The 18,111-nt window shown below is 52.6% G+C and overlaps 1 protein-coding gene across 2 annotated transcripts in view; it reads right to left on the bottom strand.

The window, feature by feature from the left end:
* LOC105491399 (protein serine kinase H1) overlaps positions 1-18,111 on the bottom strand; it is a 38,402-nt gene that overhangs the window by 2,433 nt on the left and 17,858 nt on the right. The gene's annotated exons all lie outside the window — the stretch shown is intronic.

Here is an 18,111-nt window from a genome sequence, read left to right as displayed (position 1 = left end):
TAAGGTGCTGCCCCTCCTCTCATGTAGTGCTTGGGGCCTCCCTGCCCAACGCTGGCCCAGGCTGAACAGGGGCTGCTCTCCAGGTGATGGAGTCTGGCAAGGAAGGAAAGGACCCGTCCACTCTCCCAGGGAGCAAACTTCTATGGTGCACTGGACCCAAAGCCTGGCTCAGGGAGATGGCCTCTGCCAAGACCCCCCAACCTGCCCCAGGAGTATCGTAACTCAGGGGAATGTAAGAGAATGACTCAAACTTTTCCACCACATCCTAAGTCAGATTGAAGCTCCAATCTCTGGATGACCAGGATCAGGCCACTTAGAGGGGAATTTCCCAGTCCTTACAGAGAAGGTCCAACCTCTCTCCAACTGCCAAAGCAGTGGTAGGAGACCACTACTCCCTGCCTCCGCCTCCCAGCGTGGGGAGGAAAGGAAACAACTCAAGGCAACTAGATTTCCCCGTTGGCTGAGGGCAGGTACCCCTGGGACCAGGCAGGAACCAGGACCCTTCTCAGTGGCACCCTCCAGCCCTCATTACTTCTCTAAGCCACAAAGGGCTCCTGGCAGTGCTGTGCACCAGCCTCTTTTTTTTTTTTTTTTTTTTTTTTGAGATGGAGTCTTGCTCTGTCACCCAGGCTGGAGTGCAGTGGCCGGATCTCAGCTCACTGCAAGCTCCGCCTCCTGGGTTTACGCCATTCTCCTGCCTCAGCCTCCCGAGTAGCTGGGACTACAGGCGCCCGCCACCTCGCCCGGCTAGTTTTTTGTTTTTTTGTTTTGTTTTTTTTTTTGAGATGGAGTCTCGCTCTGTCGCCCAGGCTGGAGTGCAGTGGCCGGATCTCAGCTCACTGCAAGCTCTGCCTCCCAGGTTCACGCCATTCTCCTGCCTCAGCCTCCCGAGTAGCTGGGACTACAGGCGCCCGCCACCACACCCGGCTAGTTTTTTGTATTTTTTAGTAGAGACGGGGTTTCACCGTGTTAGCCAGGATGGTCTTGATCTCCTGACCTCGTGATCCACCCGTCTCGGCCTCCCAAAGTGCTGGGATTACAGGCTTGAGCCACCGCGCCCGGCCCAGCCTCATTTTAGTACATTCTGTCCCCTGGGAGGAACTCCACAAAGCCCACTCTACCACGTGCACCCAGGGCTGCCTCATCTCAGCTGTGAACCCAGCAGCTGTCTGTCTCAGGGCCTCAGGTTGCATGCTGTCTTCACCTGGCTGGATCCTCAGGTTCTCAGGGTAAAAGACACTTGCTTAGACTCCCTCTTAGCCCCAAGTGCTTCCAACAATTATTCCAGCTGTAACTTGAGACTGCAATTTCATGTTGGTTTATTATTCCCATGAGATCATGCTGAGCTGGATGAGCCCCAGTGCCTGGTGCTGCACATATAGGAAGCACTCAGCAGGCACAGGCTCAGCGAGTAAACAACCCACGGTGCTGCCGGATGGGTGCCCTTTCCCGAAGCTGCTTCCAGGCCTTGGGGCTTAGCCAGGTGAGTCCTTGCGTCCCTGCATCTCCTAGGAGCACTTTTGGCACAGGCTCTGATGCCTACCCAAAGGGTAGGCAGCTAGGACCTTTCCTGAGCATGCTGCAGATGACTCAACAGGGACGCTAAGGATGCCATCACTTTCCTTCCTGCCAGCTGAGGTCTGCCTGTTCCACCCATGGTACCCTTCACCTTGAGGAACCCCTGAACATGCCAGGGATCTGAGAGCCCACCTTCAGGGCAGGTGCACAGCCATGTAGCAGACACACACACACACTGACTACTGCTACCCCCAGTCTGGCTCCCTTGACTTCTAACTCTTCCCCTACCCCCTTCCCCACTGCCACAGAGGGGTGAGGCAGGGAGAACATGCTTCCACCTTCCTGAGGAAGGGCTGGGGCTACCTGCAGCTTCTGTCCTCACCCACTCTTTGGAAGGTTATTCCAAGTTTTACTGAGCTGAAGTGGGAGCAACAAGGGAACCACATTCCCAAACACACCTAATAGGGTCATCCTCATCATTGGGCCAGCAGCACCCAGTGACTCTTGGGGAGACGCTGGGCCTGAGGAGGAGGAAAGTCAGGGAGGGTCCAGGAGCATGCAGTCAACGGAGGCCCATAGATGCCTTACTATCCAAGGGCTGTGGGTGGGCGCAGAGAGCAACAGCCCTCCCACATAGGCAGGTAAGTCTCCTGGGGGCTTGTGTACTTCAATATTCATATTGAAGGCCGGGCGTGGTGGCTCACACCTGTAATCCCAGCAGTTTGGGAGGCTGAGGCAGGTGGATCACAAGGTCAGGAGATCAAGACCATTCTGGCTAACACGGTGAAACCCGGTCTCTACTAAAAATACAAAAATTAGCCGGGCATGGTATGTGCCTGTAGTCCCAGCTACTCAGGAAGCTGAGGCAGAAGAATTGCTTGAACCCAAGAGGCGGAGGTTGCAGTGAGCCGAGATCGCACCACTGCACTCCAGCCTGGGGAACAGAGTAAGCCTCCATCTCAAAAAAAAAAAAAAAAAGATTCATATTGAGGTATTGAGACCGATATGCAGGGCAACTGGACTAGACAGCTGCCACAATAGCTTTTGGATAACAGCTCAAGAAAGCCCCAAAAGCCAGGAGCAGTGGCTTCTGCCTGTAATCCCAACACTTTGGGAGTCTGAGGCAGGAGGATTGCTTGATTCCAAGAGTTCAAGATCACCCTGGACAAGATGGTTAAGACTCCGTCTCAAAGAAAAACAAAAATTAAAAAAAATCTTTTAAGAAAGCAAGCTCCATGGTTGCCCCCTGAATACAAGGAACAACTACTGGGGGCAGCCAGTCCAGACCACAGACATTCACTGTAGCCCCCATTACCCACTGGAGAGACAGAAAGAAGCTGGACGCAGACAGCACACACACAGCTGAACAGAGTGGGTCAGGGGACACCTCTGCTGCCCGCTGGCTTTCTACAGTCTCCAGGAAGAGGAGGACTCACTAGGAAGCACGCTGCAGCTCAGCCTGGCCTGTTGCTGGAACAGCCCCAAGACAGGGTTGACAGCCCAGGGTGTCCCAATAGGGCTGGGACATGGATTCTGCCCCTGCCCCTTGGTCCAGCCAAGACAAAAGAGGGGCAACTCCCCTACAGAGGCCAGGAGCCTGAACACGGATGGACTGGAGGTCTCACCACTTCACATCCACATCCAGCCAAACCGTGGACTTGAAACTCCAAACAAGTCACCAGTGCAGTCTTGGAGGGGCCTCTCCCCAGACCAGCCCTATAGGCTTAAGTGTCTCCATCTTCAGAGTGGCACAGGCTCACACTAGCAGGCATCGACCCCTGCTGATCGCGGAGCGGCAGCCAGATCGATCCCTCTCCCGCTGCTCCCCAAGATTCTCACCTCACCAATTACTGTGGACGTGTGGCTGTGTGCAGAATGCAGATGGACTCATTTGTCTGAGGGCTGGCCTGGCCTCTCTGGCAGGTCCCAGCTCTCCCCATCTCTGAAGAGCTGTGAGCAGCTGGGCCAGGTGGATCCCCCAAGCCAAAGTGACTCAAGTCGTCCTGACCTGGCCCCCAGCTTAACCCTTGTACACAGAGGAACCTACAGAAGAAAGTCAGGCTGAACACAAGAAGGTGGTCCTCATCCAGCTCACTGACAGTCAGGCAGGGGCTTAAGATGACCTCCAGAATAGCAGCCTCTGGAAGCCCTGCTGAGGCCTCCCACTGGGCTCAGAAAAGTAAGGCTTTCCACACTCGCCCACAGCCAGGCTTCAGGCCCCACATCAACTCAGCATCTCCTAAGAAAGCACTCAACATTAGCAGCCCAACCCACCTGCTTCCCCTGGAGCCACGTAAGTATGTGTGTCAGCCAAGGACTGACTGGCTGGGAAGCATTCTAAGCAGGAGAAAAGGGAACATGATGAATAGTCATGCCCTTCGGTCTCCACAACTCTGTTTGTTCTGGGTGAAGAACAGAGCTCGTGCCTCAGTATACTTATTTGAGGCCACACAAGGGACACACATGGCCTCAGTTGGCTGACAGATGGCACAGGTGCCAAGACCCACCTGGGCAGTCTCTGAGGCTTCCACCTGCTTCTGGGCCAACGTGGAACACAAGGCACAGAGGGAAACACTAAGATGTCAGCTGGCTCTAGGCCCAGACTCTCAGGTCTTCCCTTGCTCTGGGATCAGAGAACAGCTTCCATACCCAAGGTGACAGCCTCCACTCTCTCCTTTCCACAGTCTCTGGACAAGTCAGTGGCTCATGCCTCTAATCCCAGCACTCCAGGAGGCTACTGTGTGAGTGAGGGCTGGGCCCTGCTTCAAGAGGAGGACAAGCAGGGTCTGTGGGAGGAGGGCATCACCTCCACTCTGATTCCGACCATCAAGCTGGCTGCCTTTCTGAGTCCATGGCCCTCAAAAAGTCCTTTTCCCCTTGCACTTAGGGTACCTGCTCCTGATGTTGGAACAGCAATGATGCCAACAGTGGGTATGGGGAGGGACCTCTTCAGTGAGCACCTCCTTACCAACTGGACTTCCTCATCCCCCTACCCATGATGCGCTAAAGCCACTCCTAGGCAGTGGAGTCCTACTCCCCCTGGAGAGGGAGAGGCGGCAGAGCAGGAAGGGCTTTCCGCTCCTGCCTGAGGACCCCCTGCACCAACCCTTTTCGTTTGCTCTAGCTCTAATACCTGGCACAAGCGCCTGGAATGAACACTACCCAAGCCACTGCCAGCAGTCTCACCTTGAGCCAAAGGGCTAAGGAAACAGAACAGCGCCAGCAGTCTAGCACAGGCTGCAGCCAGAGGAGGAAGCTGCTGCTTTCTGGCAGCAAACACAGCTTACAGGGTGGCCCTAGACTTCCTCTGGCAGGCAGGGCTGCCTACTGGCAAGTGAGGCTGGGAGAGAAAGGCCCCTTGGTGTCTCTTCTGAGTGGCATCTGGGATAGGTTAAAGGGTTAGATTGCAAGCCCAGCAACCTGAGTTCTAGTTCTGCCTTCTCTATCGGCCTTACAGAAATCACACTGCCTTCACTTTTAACACGAGGAAGGGGCTGAATGTCATGAACTCTAAGTCACTTCCAGTTCTAAAGTCCTGGATTCCTTTTTCTCCACCTTTTCCTTCATATGGCCACATACGAAGCACAGAGTCTAGCATTTAAGCTGACCTCTTGAGCCCTGAGCTCCTTATCTAACCCATGACGATTCTGGGGCAGGCTGGCTGGCTGGCAGAGAAGGTGGCCCCAACACAGCGCTGCTAGAGAAGGGATGGGAAGGGAGAAAGAAGCCTGGGCTTTGCTACCATGACTCAGTTCTTCCCTCAGCTCTATTTCAAGATGTATTTTCAGACCCACTATTCCCACCTTCAAAGGCCTCCTTTCTGTACTTACGTGGGCCTGAATGAGAGCAGAGAAAAGGGCACAGAGGAAATTCTGGAAACAGGGCTTTGAGTTTACTCAGGAAAGCAGCATGACAACAAGAACTGTGATGCTGCCCACGACGAAGAGCATCAGCAGAATTAGACACTGTGTGGCAGCAGAGCCAGCATCCCCTCCTCTGGTCAAAAACCCATCATCCTGGTATCTGGGCTTCCAGACCAGACAGAATCTACCACCCTGGAATCTGGCAGAGGGCAGGTGAGGGGCCAGCAACAGAAAAGGGAAGGGTATGCGGGGAGAGAGTCTGAGGAGAGAAATAGAGGGAAGAGAATGCAGTTTTAAAAACAAGTAGAGAATTAAAAAAAAAAAAAAAAAAAAAAAAGAGAATAAAGATTAAAATGAGAAAAGGCGGGACAACTTAAAGGTTAGTAAAGCTGTGTTCTGAAACTTGAAATGTGTAACAAAATGAAATCGTGTGCCCCCACCTGTCCCTGCCCAGAGCCAAAGTGGAGGGGAAAGAGAGGAGGGAGACGGGGCACAACTCAAGATCGAGAAGGATGCTATTTGCTAGCTTTGCAATCGGCCCGTGCCACCAAAATAGTGATGTCTGCTTTTAACAATGTCCTGGAGTAGCCCTGGAAGGTTCCAGATTTAGAACCCTGCTGCAGCATAATCTCTTTTATCTATACTCATCATAGGTTCCGCTGAGGCCAAGTGGTTCCCAGGGCCGAGCCTGGATTTTTGGGTTTTTTTTTTTTGAGAGAGAGACGGAGTCTCGTTCTGTCACCCAGGTTGGAGTGCAGTGGCGCGATGTGGCGCGATCTCGGCTAACTGTAACCTCTGCCTCCCAGGTTCAACGGATTCTCCTGCCTCAGCCTCCCAAGTAGCTGGGACTACAGGGGTGTGCCATCATGTCTGGTTAATTTTTTGTAATTTTTTGTATTTTTAGTAGAGACGGGGTTTCACCGTGTCAGCCAGGATAGTCTCCATCTCCTGACTTCATGATCTGCCCACCTCGGCCTCCCAAAGTGCTGGGATACAGGCATGAGCCACGGCACCTGGCATTTTTTGTTTCTTTTTTTGAGACGGAGTTCCATTCTTGTTGCCCAGGCTGGAGTGCAATGGCACGATCTCACTGCAAACTCCACCTCCTGGGTTCAAGCAATTCTCCTGCCTCCACCTCCCAAGTAGCTGGGATTACAAGCATGCACCACAATGCCCAGCTAATTTTGTATTTTTAGTAGAGATGAGGTTTCACCATGTTGATCAGGTTGGTCTCGAACTCCTGACCTCAGGGGCCAGCCACCTTGGCCTCCCAAAGGGCTGGGATTACAGGTGTGAGCCACTGTGCACGGTCTTTTTTTTTTTTTTTTTCTTAAACTTCCTCTCATCCTAAGTTCTGAAGCAGTTTGGAGGCTCAGTGGCTATAACCATCTCATCCACAGGTCTCTGTCCCTGGAACCCCAGGCATATAAGACTTGGCTCAGGGCCAGCGGACGGTCAACATGGGATGGCAGGAAGAACGAAGACATGAATGTGACTGAGCCTTCTGTTCCAAACTGGATGGGCCACAGGGAACAGAGCTCTCTGGGCACCACACGTCTACCGAGGGACATCAGGCACGATGGAGAAGGGTAACCTTGTGTGATGGGAGCACTGACCTGGAAAGGTGAGCCTGGAGGGGCACAGCCAGTGAGGTTGGCTGGACCAAGTCACCATCAGCTATGCTATGCAATTGAGAGCAAGCCTCCACCTCAGTAGGGGTAGGAGGAGGATGAGCATGGGAAGCTATGAGTGGATCTAAAGAGGTCAGGGCTGGGCACAATGGCTCACACCTCTAATCCCAGCCCTTTGGGAGGCCAAGGCAGGAGGATCACTTGAGGCCAGGAGTTCAAGACCAGGCTAGGCAACATAGTAAGACCCTATCTCTACCAAAAAAAACCTAAAAAATTAGCCGGGTATGGTGGCCCACACCTGTAGAACCAGCTGTTCGGGAGGCTGAGACAGGAAGATGGCTTGGGCCCAGGAGTTTAAGGTAACAATGAACTATAATCACACTACTGCACTCCAGCCTAGGCTCTACAAGACCTTGTCTCTATTAAAAAATAAAATAAAATAAATAAAAATAAAGAGGTCAGAATGTGGGAGAGATGACGGCCCAGCAGCTCCCAGAGGAACTCGAGGGCCCAGAAGCGACAGAGCCTGTGAAGGGCAGTGCTGTCCAGGTGGAGACAGACAATGAAAAGACAGGAGAGGGAGGGGATTGCTGACGCACCAGGGATGGCTCTGAGCACAAGCCACCACACCCTGCTCTTTGTTGGCAAAGCCTCAAGGGCTGGAGGTGGAAAAAGTGATGAAAGGCAGCTGTGACCCAGGCTGACGTGATGCTATGGGTGGTCAGCAGGAACGGCTGAATGCAGCAGTGTGGGGGGTGGGTCTGCTCCTGCCACTACAGGGAAGCTGCTGCTCTCTGGGGTGTATGCAACCACGGCAGCAGTGACAAAGGGAAACCTAGAGGACAGGGCTCTGGGGAGCCCAGTGGTGGCACAGAGGTGACACAAGATGGGGCTGCTGCTCTTCTCCACTCAGAGCTGCCTCCAGCCTCACATGGAGAGAGCTTCCCTCTGCCTTCCTGCCAGAGGTCTCCAAGGGCAGGTCCCCAACCACAGTGACAAACTGAGGGTCCACTGCCTCCATCCAGTGGCCTAAACCATGCCACCTCCCAGTGACCAGGCAGGAATCCAGCCTGAGGACATCTGCTCCTGCAGTGAAAGAGGGAGACTTAATCTGTTGAACGCTTCATGTTTTGGTGAAGTAGGGATGGCTTTTCCCGAGGGAACCTTCCTGGCCAGGTATGGGGGCATGTGATCATCCTGATGGGATCCTCACACACAGACAGCACCAGCATCCGGCACTTGACATGCAGCAGCCCCAGCAGGCCGGCAGGGCAGGAGGACAGATGCCTCATAGCGAAGGATTCTAAATTGATTTGTGTTTGCTCGTGCTGTCAGCTATTGAGAGAGTCATGGAAAAGCCATCCTCTGACTCTGGGAGCAGAGGCCAGTGAGAAGAGAGGTGAGCTGATGGGTCCATCACAGTCCCCACCCACACTGAAGGTGAGAAAAGTCAAGCAACTGAAGCATCCAGGAGAATCCAAGCATAAGCCAGGAAACACAATCCCTGCCTCCCTGCCTCCACTCTGCCACCAGCATATACATTTGGTCTCCTGCTCTCCAGACACCCAGACAGTGCTCCCCATGACTCTGGGATGAGGTCCTATCCCTGCTCACATGGCTGCTCCTTGTGACATATGGGGGCAGGTGAGGGGCAGGGAGGGAGACATAAAGTCAGAGCATAGGACCAGGCTGCATAACCAAGTCCCGTCACCTAGAGAGCCCTGAGACATGCCACATTCTCTGCATCTCATTTTATCTTCTACATCCCAACGCATGTTAGAGTCACTTTAAGAAGTGGGGAGGCCAGGTGTGGTGGCTCACACCTGTAATCCCAGTACTTTGGGAGGCTGAGGCAGGCAGATCACCTGAGGTCAGGAGTTCCAGACTAGCCTGGCCAATGAGGTGAAACCCCATCCCTACTAAAAATACAAAAATTAACCAGGTGCGGCAGCTGGTGCTTGTAATCCCAGCTACTTGGGAGACTGAGGCAGGAGAATCGCTTGAACCCAAAAGGTGGAGGCTTTGGTGAGCCAAGATCACACCACTGCACTCCAGCCTGGGCAACAGAGTAAGACTCCATCTCAAAAAAAAAGAACTACACGTAGTCAAGCTCACTGCCTCTTCAGGTATATTTAGCCCTAGATCAATGTATGGTCAACCTGCAGACCAGACACCCACCCCTGGGAAGCCACCTCCCACCAGCCCTTGTCACCCAGGTAGCAGCAGAGTGGCCATGAAGGTGGGCATCCTCTCTCAACAGTAGTCTGTCCCCTAACCAGCAGCACTCATAAGGCTCTGTGAGAATTTCTACCCAAGCCCACCTGTTCCTGGTATAGTCACCTGGGCTCACCCACAGCTCAGAGACTGCCCAAACAGAGGAGGGTGATAATTCAGGATGCTGAATGCAGCACACAGCAAAGCTCCTAATGGCATCACTCTAATATCAATCCTACAAGAGCCCCTTCATCTGTCCTGCCTCTAGGAATAGAACTCTTGACAAAAGCACTGACATCAAGGATGTCACATTTCATGTCAAGTAAATCACAGACTCTCCGCATTGGAGGACCCTGACAGTCCTCTACCATGAGTCTGCAGCTGATGACTCACCTTCTGTGCCGTCCTTTAGAAACAGCTCCTCCAGGCCTCCTAGGCCTCCTGTGATAGGAAGCCTCCTCTCAAGGTGACTGTGTCCTCAGACGGCTCTCATATTCACATAGGTCTTCCGTACCTCTCCCAACCTGTGTCTCTACCCAACTTCCAGCATGCCCTCTCCACTCCAGTGCCTCTGGGTGCTGCGTAAACATTCAGATTTCTCCTTTCCAGTAATCCTCTCCTCAGCATTTACTCCTCTTCCAAGAGTCTTGGATTTGCCCTAAAAGTTGACAAGCACACACCAGCCCTGGGCCTTTAAGTCTTCCTACTGCCTGTGCCCCCAGGCAGCTGTGGCCAGCAGCCTCCTAACTGCATTGCTAGCAGGCTCTCTGCTTCTTCCTGGAGTCTGACCCCTTGAGGGGAGCACTCCACAGGCTGCACAGTCTGTCTGCCTGCCAGCAGTCACATTTGGGACCCTTCCCAGGGTGTCACCAGTAGCCACTGGTGCTTCCCTCAGGAGAAGCCAAGAGAAAGTTCCCCCACCAGTTATCACTTATAAATACTCCAGTTCAACCCAGCACACAGGTACCGCTGTGCACTAAGCCTGGACACGACAGTGGAGAGCATATGTACTGATGTACATGCTGTCCTCAAGGACCCTACAGGCTAGACAGGAGAGATGTGTCCACTGATCAGCAGCCAGAAAGTACTGAAACAAGAAACCAACAATGTGCTGAGGCACACATACCAGGGAGAGCAGACTGCAGCACTAGACAGGCCAAGAACTCTGAAGCCAAGATAGCCTGGAATGAAATCCCAGACCTGCCACTCTCCGGCTGGTAGACCATGGCCAAGTTACGTAACCTCACCATCCTCAGTTTCCTCATCTGTAAGGTGGGGGATTACATACCGCCTGGCATGGTTGTCATAGATTGGAGGTGGGGGGTGCAGAACGTCCAGCTCTGGGTCTGCTACTCAGTAGGCACCACACAATGGCAGTAGGCAGCATTATTTCTAAACAACTAAGACCGATACTGGGAGCTGCGTGAACAGTTGAGGCAGAAGCGTGGTGTGGAGAGTGAACAGAGGCAATGGCTCAGACCTGTGGTATGCAGGGAGTGGGGTGGGGTCTAGGGCACGGGCTTTGGGCTGGGGGATCTGGAGTGCCAGGATGGCAGGCAGGACCCCACATGCCCTCCAGGTCAGAGGGTAGCCCAGAATGCTCTCCAAGTCTGCCCATACAAGCTGATGTCCCTCCTGCAGAGCTAGGGCTCTGCCCCATACTCCAGTTAGCCTTCCTCCTGCCAGGCTCCCTTCCCACTTTCTGCTGCCTTCCTCCTCCACTACCCAGAACCCAGAGGGCTCCTCCCACAGTGCAGAGGGCTCCCAACAACAAACACCAGGCCTGCCCAAGCCTCTTCAACCTCTGCTCCGTCACTCCCAATCTGTTTATTCTGGAGCACTCAGCAATGCTCCCTTCTCTGGGCCTCCTCCTTCTCAAAACCCATCTTCTGCAGGAAGCTTTCTATTCAAGTCCATGGAAGCCACTGAGCCTTACAGAGAACTGGGGCTGCATGGACAGAGCCCACAGGAAACAGGCACACCAGACCGGGCCTGGTATACAAGGGACAGCACTCTACCGGATCAGTGAACAGGAAAGGTGCCCCTAGAAAGGCATCAAGCGCCATGAGACACTCGCTGGTGAGGAATGCATACCTCCAAACGCTGCTGCGTCGGAGGTCCTTCATTCACACAGCAACATCCCCCTCACCATGGCACACTCTCTCTCTCAGAGGTTATCCCAGCGGAGCCTTGCTCTCTTACACGGCCTTCCTAAGGGCAAATGCCTATCACGCATACAGGACAGATGGCTGGAGTGGGTGGGGTGAAGGCCCAACCACCTGACCTGAGCACCACAGTCCACGTTGCAGACTGTCCAGGCCCAGTGGCTCTATGCCAAGGCCTGTGTTCACGTGTGCCTGCCAATGCAGGTTCATCCTATGACCATTCCCTATTCTAGTTCCTTACCCCCAGGCAATCTCAACCTCCATGGATAGGAAGAACAGGCCTTCACGTCTCTTGCATTTTCCCCAGGTGTGTGCAGGTGTGTTTGTGGGTGGGCAGTGGCCAGGAGAACAACAAAAAAGCCTGTCCTAGTGTCCTGGGATAGAGCTATAAAAGCATGCCAGGTTGCTGGCAGGAACTTGAAGGAGGTGCTGCCTCTGCTTACCAGGAGACTGTCTAGCTGTGAAGTGAATGGCTAGAAGGAGTGATTGCTGGGTCCCATTCTAGCAATGTCTGTCCTCACCTCCATGCAGAAACATAAAGAGAAACCAGGGCCCTGCCAGGGAGTGGCAGAGGCTGGTACTTCTCAGACACCTGATGTTCATGCACATCCCCTGGAATCTCGTTAAAATGTAGATTCTGATTTATTAGGTCTTGTGGGGCCTGAGGGTCTGCTGGACTGGTCTCCAGCTGAGAGAGCCTGATCTCATGATAAGGACCCCTCCCCCAGGAAATGTCCCAGACTGATCCCTCCCAACCCAGAGCTCTCCACAGGGGGTGGTAGAATCTGATTTTTGGGGTCAGGCAAGCTCCCGGTCACAGATTAGGGCCACCAGAGTCTGCCAGGATTTGCCTCTGGAGCTGGGAACTGATGCTTTTCAGCTCCGGGTAAAGCGTAGTAGGAGCAAAGGCAGGGCAGTGACACACACACACACACACACACACACACACACACACACACACACACACACACACACACACACACACACACACACACACACACACGGTAAAGCGTAGTAGGAGCAAAGGCAGGGCAGTGACACACACACACACACACACACACACACACACACACACACACACTCTCTCTCTCTCTCTGTCTCTCTCTCTCTCTCTCTCTCTCTCTCTCTCTCTCTCACTGACTGAGTCGCAGAATCCTGCCCTGTGATTCCAGCAGAGCAGCAAGCAGAATCTAAGGACCCAGTCTTTCAGCTACAGTAGGACTGGGCAGGAATCCACTCCCCACCCCATTTGTCATGTTCCAACCCTCAGGTAATCAATAGCCAATTAGCAAGACTGTGCAAGCTCCAATTAGATAAACTGCCAGGTCAACAACTGCCAGAATCAGGAACTCAGGCAAACCTACAGGCTTGTAGCAGAGTCTTTCCTCTGTCAGCACATCTTGGGAAATCTCTCTCCCTCCCTCCTGGTCTAAGCTCAATGCTCCCCTCTGCCAGCTGGACCCTCAACAGCCTGGCACCATGCAGAGCTCCCAGAACACAACCAGCTTCTCGAACTTCAGACATTCCCAGATCTATCTTAAAATTTCAGTTTCACCAGGCGTGGTGGCTCACACTTGTAATCCTAGCACTTTGGGAGCCTGAGGCGGGCAGATCACCTCAGGTCAGGAGTTTGAGACCAGTCTAGCCAATATGCCAAACCCCCGTCTCTACTAAAAATACAAAAATTAGCCGGGCATGGTGGCACACTCCTGTAATCCCAGCTACTCTGGAGGCTGAGGCAGGAGAATCGCTGGAACCTGGGAGATGGAGGCTACAATGGGCTGAGATCATGCCACCACTCTCCAGCCTGGGCGACAGAGCGAGACTACGTCTCAAAGGAAAAAAAAAAAAAAATTCAGGCCGGGAGCAGTGGCTCACGCCTGTAATCCCAGAACTTTGGGAGGCTGACGCAGGCAGATCACCTGAGGTTGGGAGTTCGAGACCAGCCTGACCAACATGGAGAAACCCCGTCTCTACTAAAAATACAAAATTAGCTGGGCATGGTGGCACATGCCTGTAATCCCAGCTACTTGGGAGGCTGAGGCAGGAGAATCTCTTGAACCCAGGAGGCACAGGTTGCAGTGAGCCAAGATCACGCCACTGTACTCCAGCCTGGGCAATAAGAGCGAAACTCCATACCAAAAAAAAAAAAAAAAAAAAAAATTCAGTTTCAGCTACAACCTCACATGGTTCTCCAGAGCCTGCTATCAGGACAACTGAACTTCCCACGTGCCCTGCAGGGTCCTCTGATGGACCTCAGCTATATATGAACCTGTCCCTCAGACCACTGCCCCCAGGCCTGCCTCCTGCTTTCTCCCTCCTATACTTCTGTGGCTGTCATTCTCTTTTTCTTCGTCTAACTCCTCATGGCCATGCTCCAAATTCCAGGTTCCCTCTTCTCTAAGACTGTCCCTGACCACCCCAGCCCATTTTTAAGGCACTTGCCTAAAAACCCACTCCTAAAGCATGTTCTTATAGGTCAATGTTATCAACACCACCTGGTGTTTGTTAGAAATGCAGACCCTCAGGCCCCACCTAGACCTATTAAATCAGAATCTACATTTTAACGAGATTCCAGGGGATGTGCATGAACATCAGGTGTCTGAGAAGTACCAGCCTCTGCCACTCCCTGGCAGGGCCCTGGTTTCTCTTTATGTTTCCGCATGGAGGTGAGGACAGACATTGCTAGAATGGGACCCAGCAATCACTCCTTCTAGCCATTCACTTCACAGCTAGACAGTCTCCTGGTAAGCAGAGGCAGCACCTCCTTCAAGTTCCTGCCAGCAACCTGGCATGCTTTTATAGCTGTATCAGAGAACACCAGGACAGGCTTTAAAAAAAAAAACAATTTTTTTTAAGACAGGGTCTTGGCCAGGTGTGGTGGCTCACACCTGTAATCCCAGCACTTTAGGAGGCTGAGGCAGGCGGATCACCTGAGGTCAGGAGTTCAAGACCAGCCTGGCCAACATGGTGAAACCCCATCTCTACTAAAAATATAAAAAATTAGCCGTGCGTGGTGGCATGTGCCTGTAGTCCCAGCTACTCGGGAGGTTGAGGCAGGAGAATCACTTGAATCTGGGAGATGGAAGCTGCAGTGAGCCAAGATGGCACCCCTGCACTCCAGCCTGGGTAACACAGCAAGACACCATCTTCACACAGGCTGGAGTGCAGTGGCACATTCACAGCTCCCTGCAACCTTGAACTCCTGGGCTTAAGTGATCCTCCTACCTCAGCCTCCTGAGTAGCTGGGACTACAGGCATGTGCCCACACCTGGCTAAATTTTGTTTTATTTTGTTTTATTTTAGGATGGAGTCTCACTATATTGCCCAGGCAGTCTCAAATTCCTGGCTTCAGGTGATCCTCCTGCCTCAGCTGAGATTACAAATGTGAGCCACCATGCCCAGCCTGGGAGAGGATTTTTTTTGTTTTTGTTTTCCTTTTTTTGAGACAAGAGTTTCACTCTTGTTGCCCAGGCTGAAGTGCAATGGCACAATCTCAGCTCACTGCAACCTCTGCCTTGTGGATTCAAGCGATTCTCCTGCCTTAGCCTCCCAAGTAGCTGGGATTACAGGCATATGCCACCATGCCCGACTAATTTTGCATTTTTAGTAGAGATGGATTTCACCATGCTGGTCAGGCTGGTCTCGAACTCCCGACCTCAAGTGATCCTCCCGCCTTGGCCTCCCAAAGTGCTGGGATTACAGGTGTGAGCCACCACGCCCAGTTAGGAGAGGATTTATTTTTGTTTGTTTGTTTTTGAGACAGAGTCTCACTCACGCCCAGGCTGGAGTGCACTGGCACCATCGCGGCTCACTGCAAGCTCCACCTCCCGGGTTCACGCCATTATCCTGCCTCAGCCTCCTGAGTAGCTGAGACTACAGGCGCCCGCCACCACACCCGGCTAATTTTTGTATTTTTAGTATAGACGAGGTTTCACTGTGTTAGCCAGAATGGTCTCCATCTCCTGACCTCATGATCTGCCCACCTCAGCCTCCCAACATGCTGGGATTACAGGCATGAGCCACCGTGCCCAGCCTTGGAAGAGGATTTCTTATCTCCAGTTTATAGCTATAGATTGTGCCAACCTGATGGCCAATCCATATCTGACAACCAAGTAAACATCAGGGCATTGCCCCAACGTTACTGAGGGGATCATCATCAGGATCAAGGGGCTCGTCTTTAAATTGTTCCCTCTGTCACCACCTGTGCCTGCTCCTCTCACACTTCCCAGTGCCTTCCATAGACACCAAAAGCTCACACTTGCCATGATGATGCTGGGAACCAAATTATCTGAACCCTGAATCAAATCTAATTAGACTGGAATGGTCCCGAGTGTGATAGTTAATTCACTGTTGGGCACTTCTGACTTTTAACTGAGTATTGGGGACTGTTCTCTGGCTTCGCAGGCTCTCATTCAGTACCAGTATGGTCCCATTTATCGCCCAGTGCTATAAGCATGTGACAGATTTTCTGCAGAACTCACCTGTCCACTTAAAACCTGAGAATGACAGTGGGCCAGGACTGAGTTCTCCACAAGGCTGACCACTCTGCAGTAAGCACCTGGTGGTCTACAGTGGCCCCTTCACCCTTAGGCCCACAGATCCCAGTTACTGGTATAAATCTTCACCACCTGCCTGACGCCTACTCAACCATCTCCTAAGAGTGGTACAAACAAACACCATCCCCTGTGCCTGCAACAGAGCCAGCCTGAGGAGGAAAGCTTCCCTCCCTTCCTTGTGCCACCTTTGAGAGGCATAACATGGGGATGCCCCTAGGGAATGCCAACCCCCTCCCCAGCAGGAGGAAGTCCTCAATGGATCCCATAGCCACATCTGGAAGCTGTCAGGGAAGGTGATACAGCACAGGACCTCAAGTGCTAAAGGCAAAGTAAGTGGCATGAGGCTGTTAGGTGACTTTTTTTTTTTTTTTGAGACGGAGTTTTACTCTTTTTGCCCAGGCTGGAGTGCAATGGCACAGCCTCGGTTTACTGCAACCTCTGCCTCCCGGGTTCAAGTGATTCTCTTACCTCAGCCTCCCGAGTAGCTGGGATTATAGGTGCCCATTGCCACACCTGGCTAATTTTGTGTTTTCAGTAGAGATAAGGTTTCACCATGTTGGCCAGGCTGGTCTTAAACTCCTGACTTCCAGTAATCCACCTGTCTCGGCCTCCCAAAGTTCTGGGATTACAGGTGTGAGCCACCGCACCTGGCCAGCTGTTGGGTGACTCTTGAAGGAAATGCTGGCTGGGGCCAGAGAGGGTCCAGCCCATACCCCTGGGAGGAAAGCTGGGCCACAGAAGGGAGCTCTTCCAGAGCTCCTTCCCTTCTACAGAAGATGTACAAGAGGCACAGATAGCACCTCAGCAGGTCCATGTCTGAGAGAAACACTCTATGGGGAGCCCCCTAGAAGAGGGAGCTCTCACTGCCTGGGCAAAATCTTGTCATCCTGCCAAGCTCACCTCCCTCCCACATAAAGCTGACACATACTCTCTTCTTCACAGCCTTCCCAGCACACCACTAGGCTCCAGCTGCCATGCTTGCTGCTTCCTACGGTCAGCCTTGTCTTCTACCCAGTCAGCATCCTTCCTAAGGACCAATCAGCCCTCACTTTTTCTGTACCTTCCTTCGGCTCCCAACGGTGCTGAAACCTCACACATTTTGGGAGGTATCAGGACTATCAATGGATCCAAAGACACAAACTGATGGCCTGGCGGTTGAATCTGACCTGCAGGTTACTGTTTGTTGGCGCACAAGAAGCTGCTTAAATATGTGAATCAGAATATTCTAACATTTTAAGATTAGACTTTCTGGCCGGGTGCAGTGGCTCACACCTGTAATCCCAAAACTTTGGGAGGCCAAGGCGGGCAGATCACCTGAGGTCTGGAGTTCGAGACCAGCCTGGCCAACATGGCGAAACCTCATCTCTACTAAAAATGCAAAAATTAGCTGGGCGAGGTGGTGCGGGCCTGTAATCCCAGGTCTGTAATCCCAGCCACTTAGGAGGCTGAGGCAGGAGAATCGCTCGGACCCAGGAGGTGGAGATTACAATGAGCCAAGATTGTGCCACTGCACTCCAGCCTGGGCAACAGAGCAAGACTCCATCTCAAAAAATAAAAGATCAGATTTTCTGGCTTCTCTTCTAAAAAAAAATCAGATATGGACACATGAGGTCCTCACTGTGTGGCAAAACTGGACAGAGATGAGAAGCTGCTTTCTGAGATGGGCATGTTCAGTCTAGCTTGGCTGGGGCCCCACAGAGCAGATGCAGATACCCACATACTTTCAGCCCACCTCTGAGCTCATCTGCAGCTGTGGCACACTGCTTGGTGCCTGGCAACAGCTTCCCACCGCCAGTGCCTGCATCTCTCTGCTTCTCTGCCTAAAGACTTTCTCTAGCACTAGTTAGTATCAGGACAGCCCAGAAGCACCAGGGATTTAGTGCCCTCAAAGAAATTCTCAACCCATGAAGTACAGGAGTCGGTGGATAAAAAAAAAAAAGAAAGAAAGAAAGAAACTCACGTTCCTGCTCTTTGGTGGTACAACTGTGAGGCACGTTCCACATGGTTATTACCATGGTCTCCAGTGGCCCACAGTGGCAGCCACTTCTCAATCTACTCTACTGACTTTCTCCCTTTCCTGCCTCGCTTTCCCCACTCCTTCACTTGCAGTTACTCAAATCACATCCTAAATAAACTATCTGCTCCCAAGCCCTTGTCTCAG

Source organism: Macaca nemestrina, chromosome 18, assembly GCF_043159975.1.
Source record: "Macaca nemestrina isolate mMacNem1 chromosome 18, mMacNem.hap1, whole genome shotgun sequence".
Classification (NCBI taxonomy): Eukaryota; Metazoa; Chordata; class Mammalia; order Primates; family Cercopithecidae; genus Macaca; species Macaca nemestrina.
Note: the sequence above shows the minus strand (reverse complement) of the source record. Positions and strands in the feature narration are given on the sequence as shown.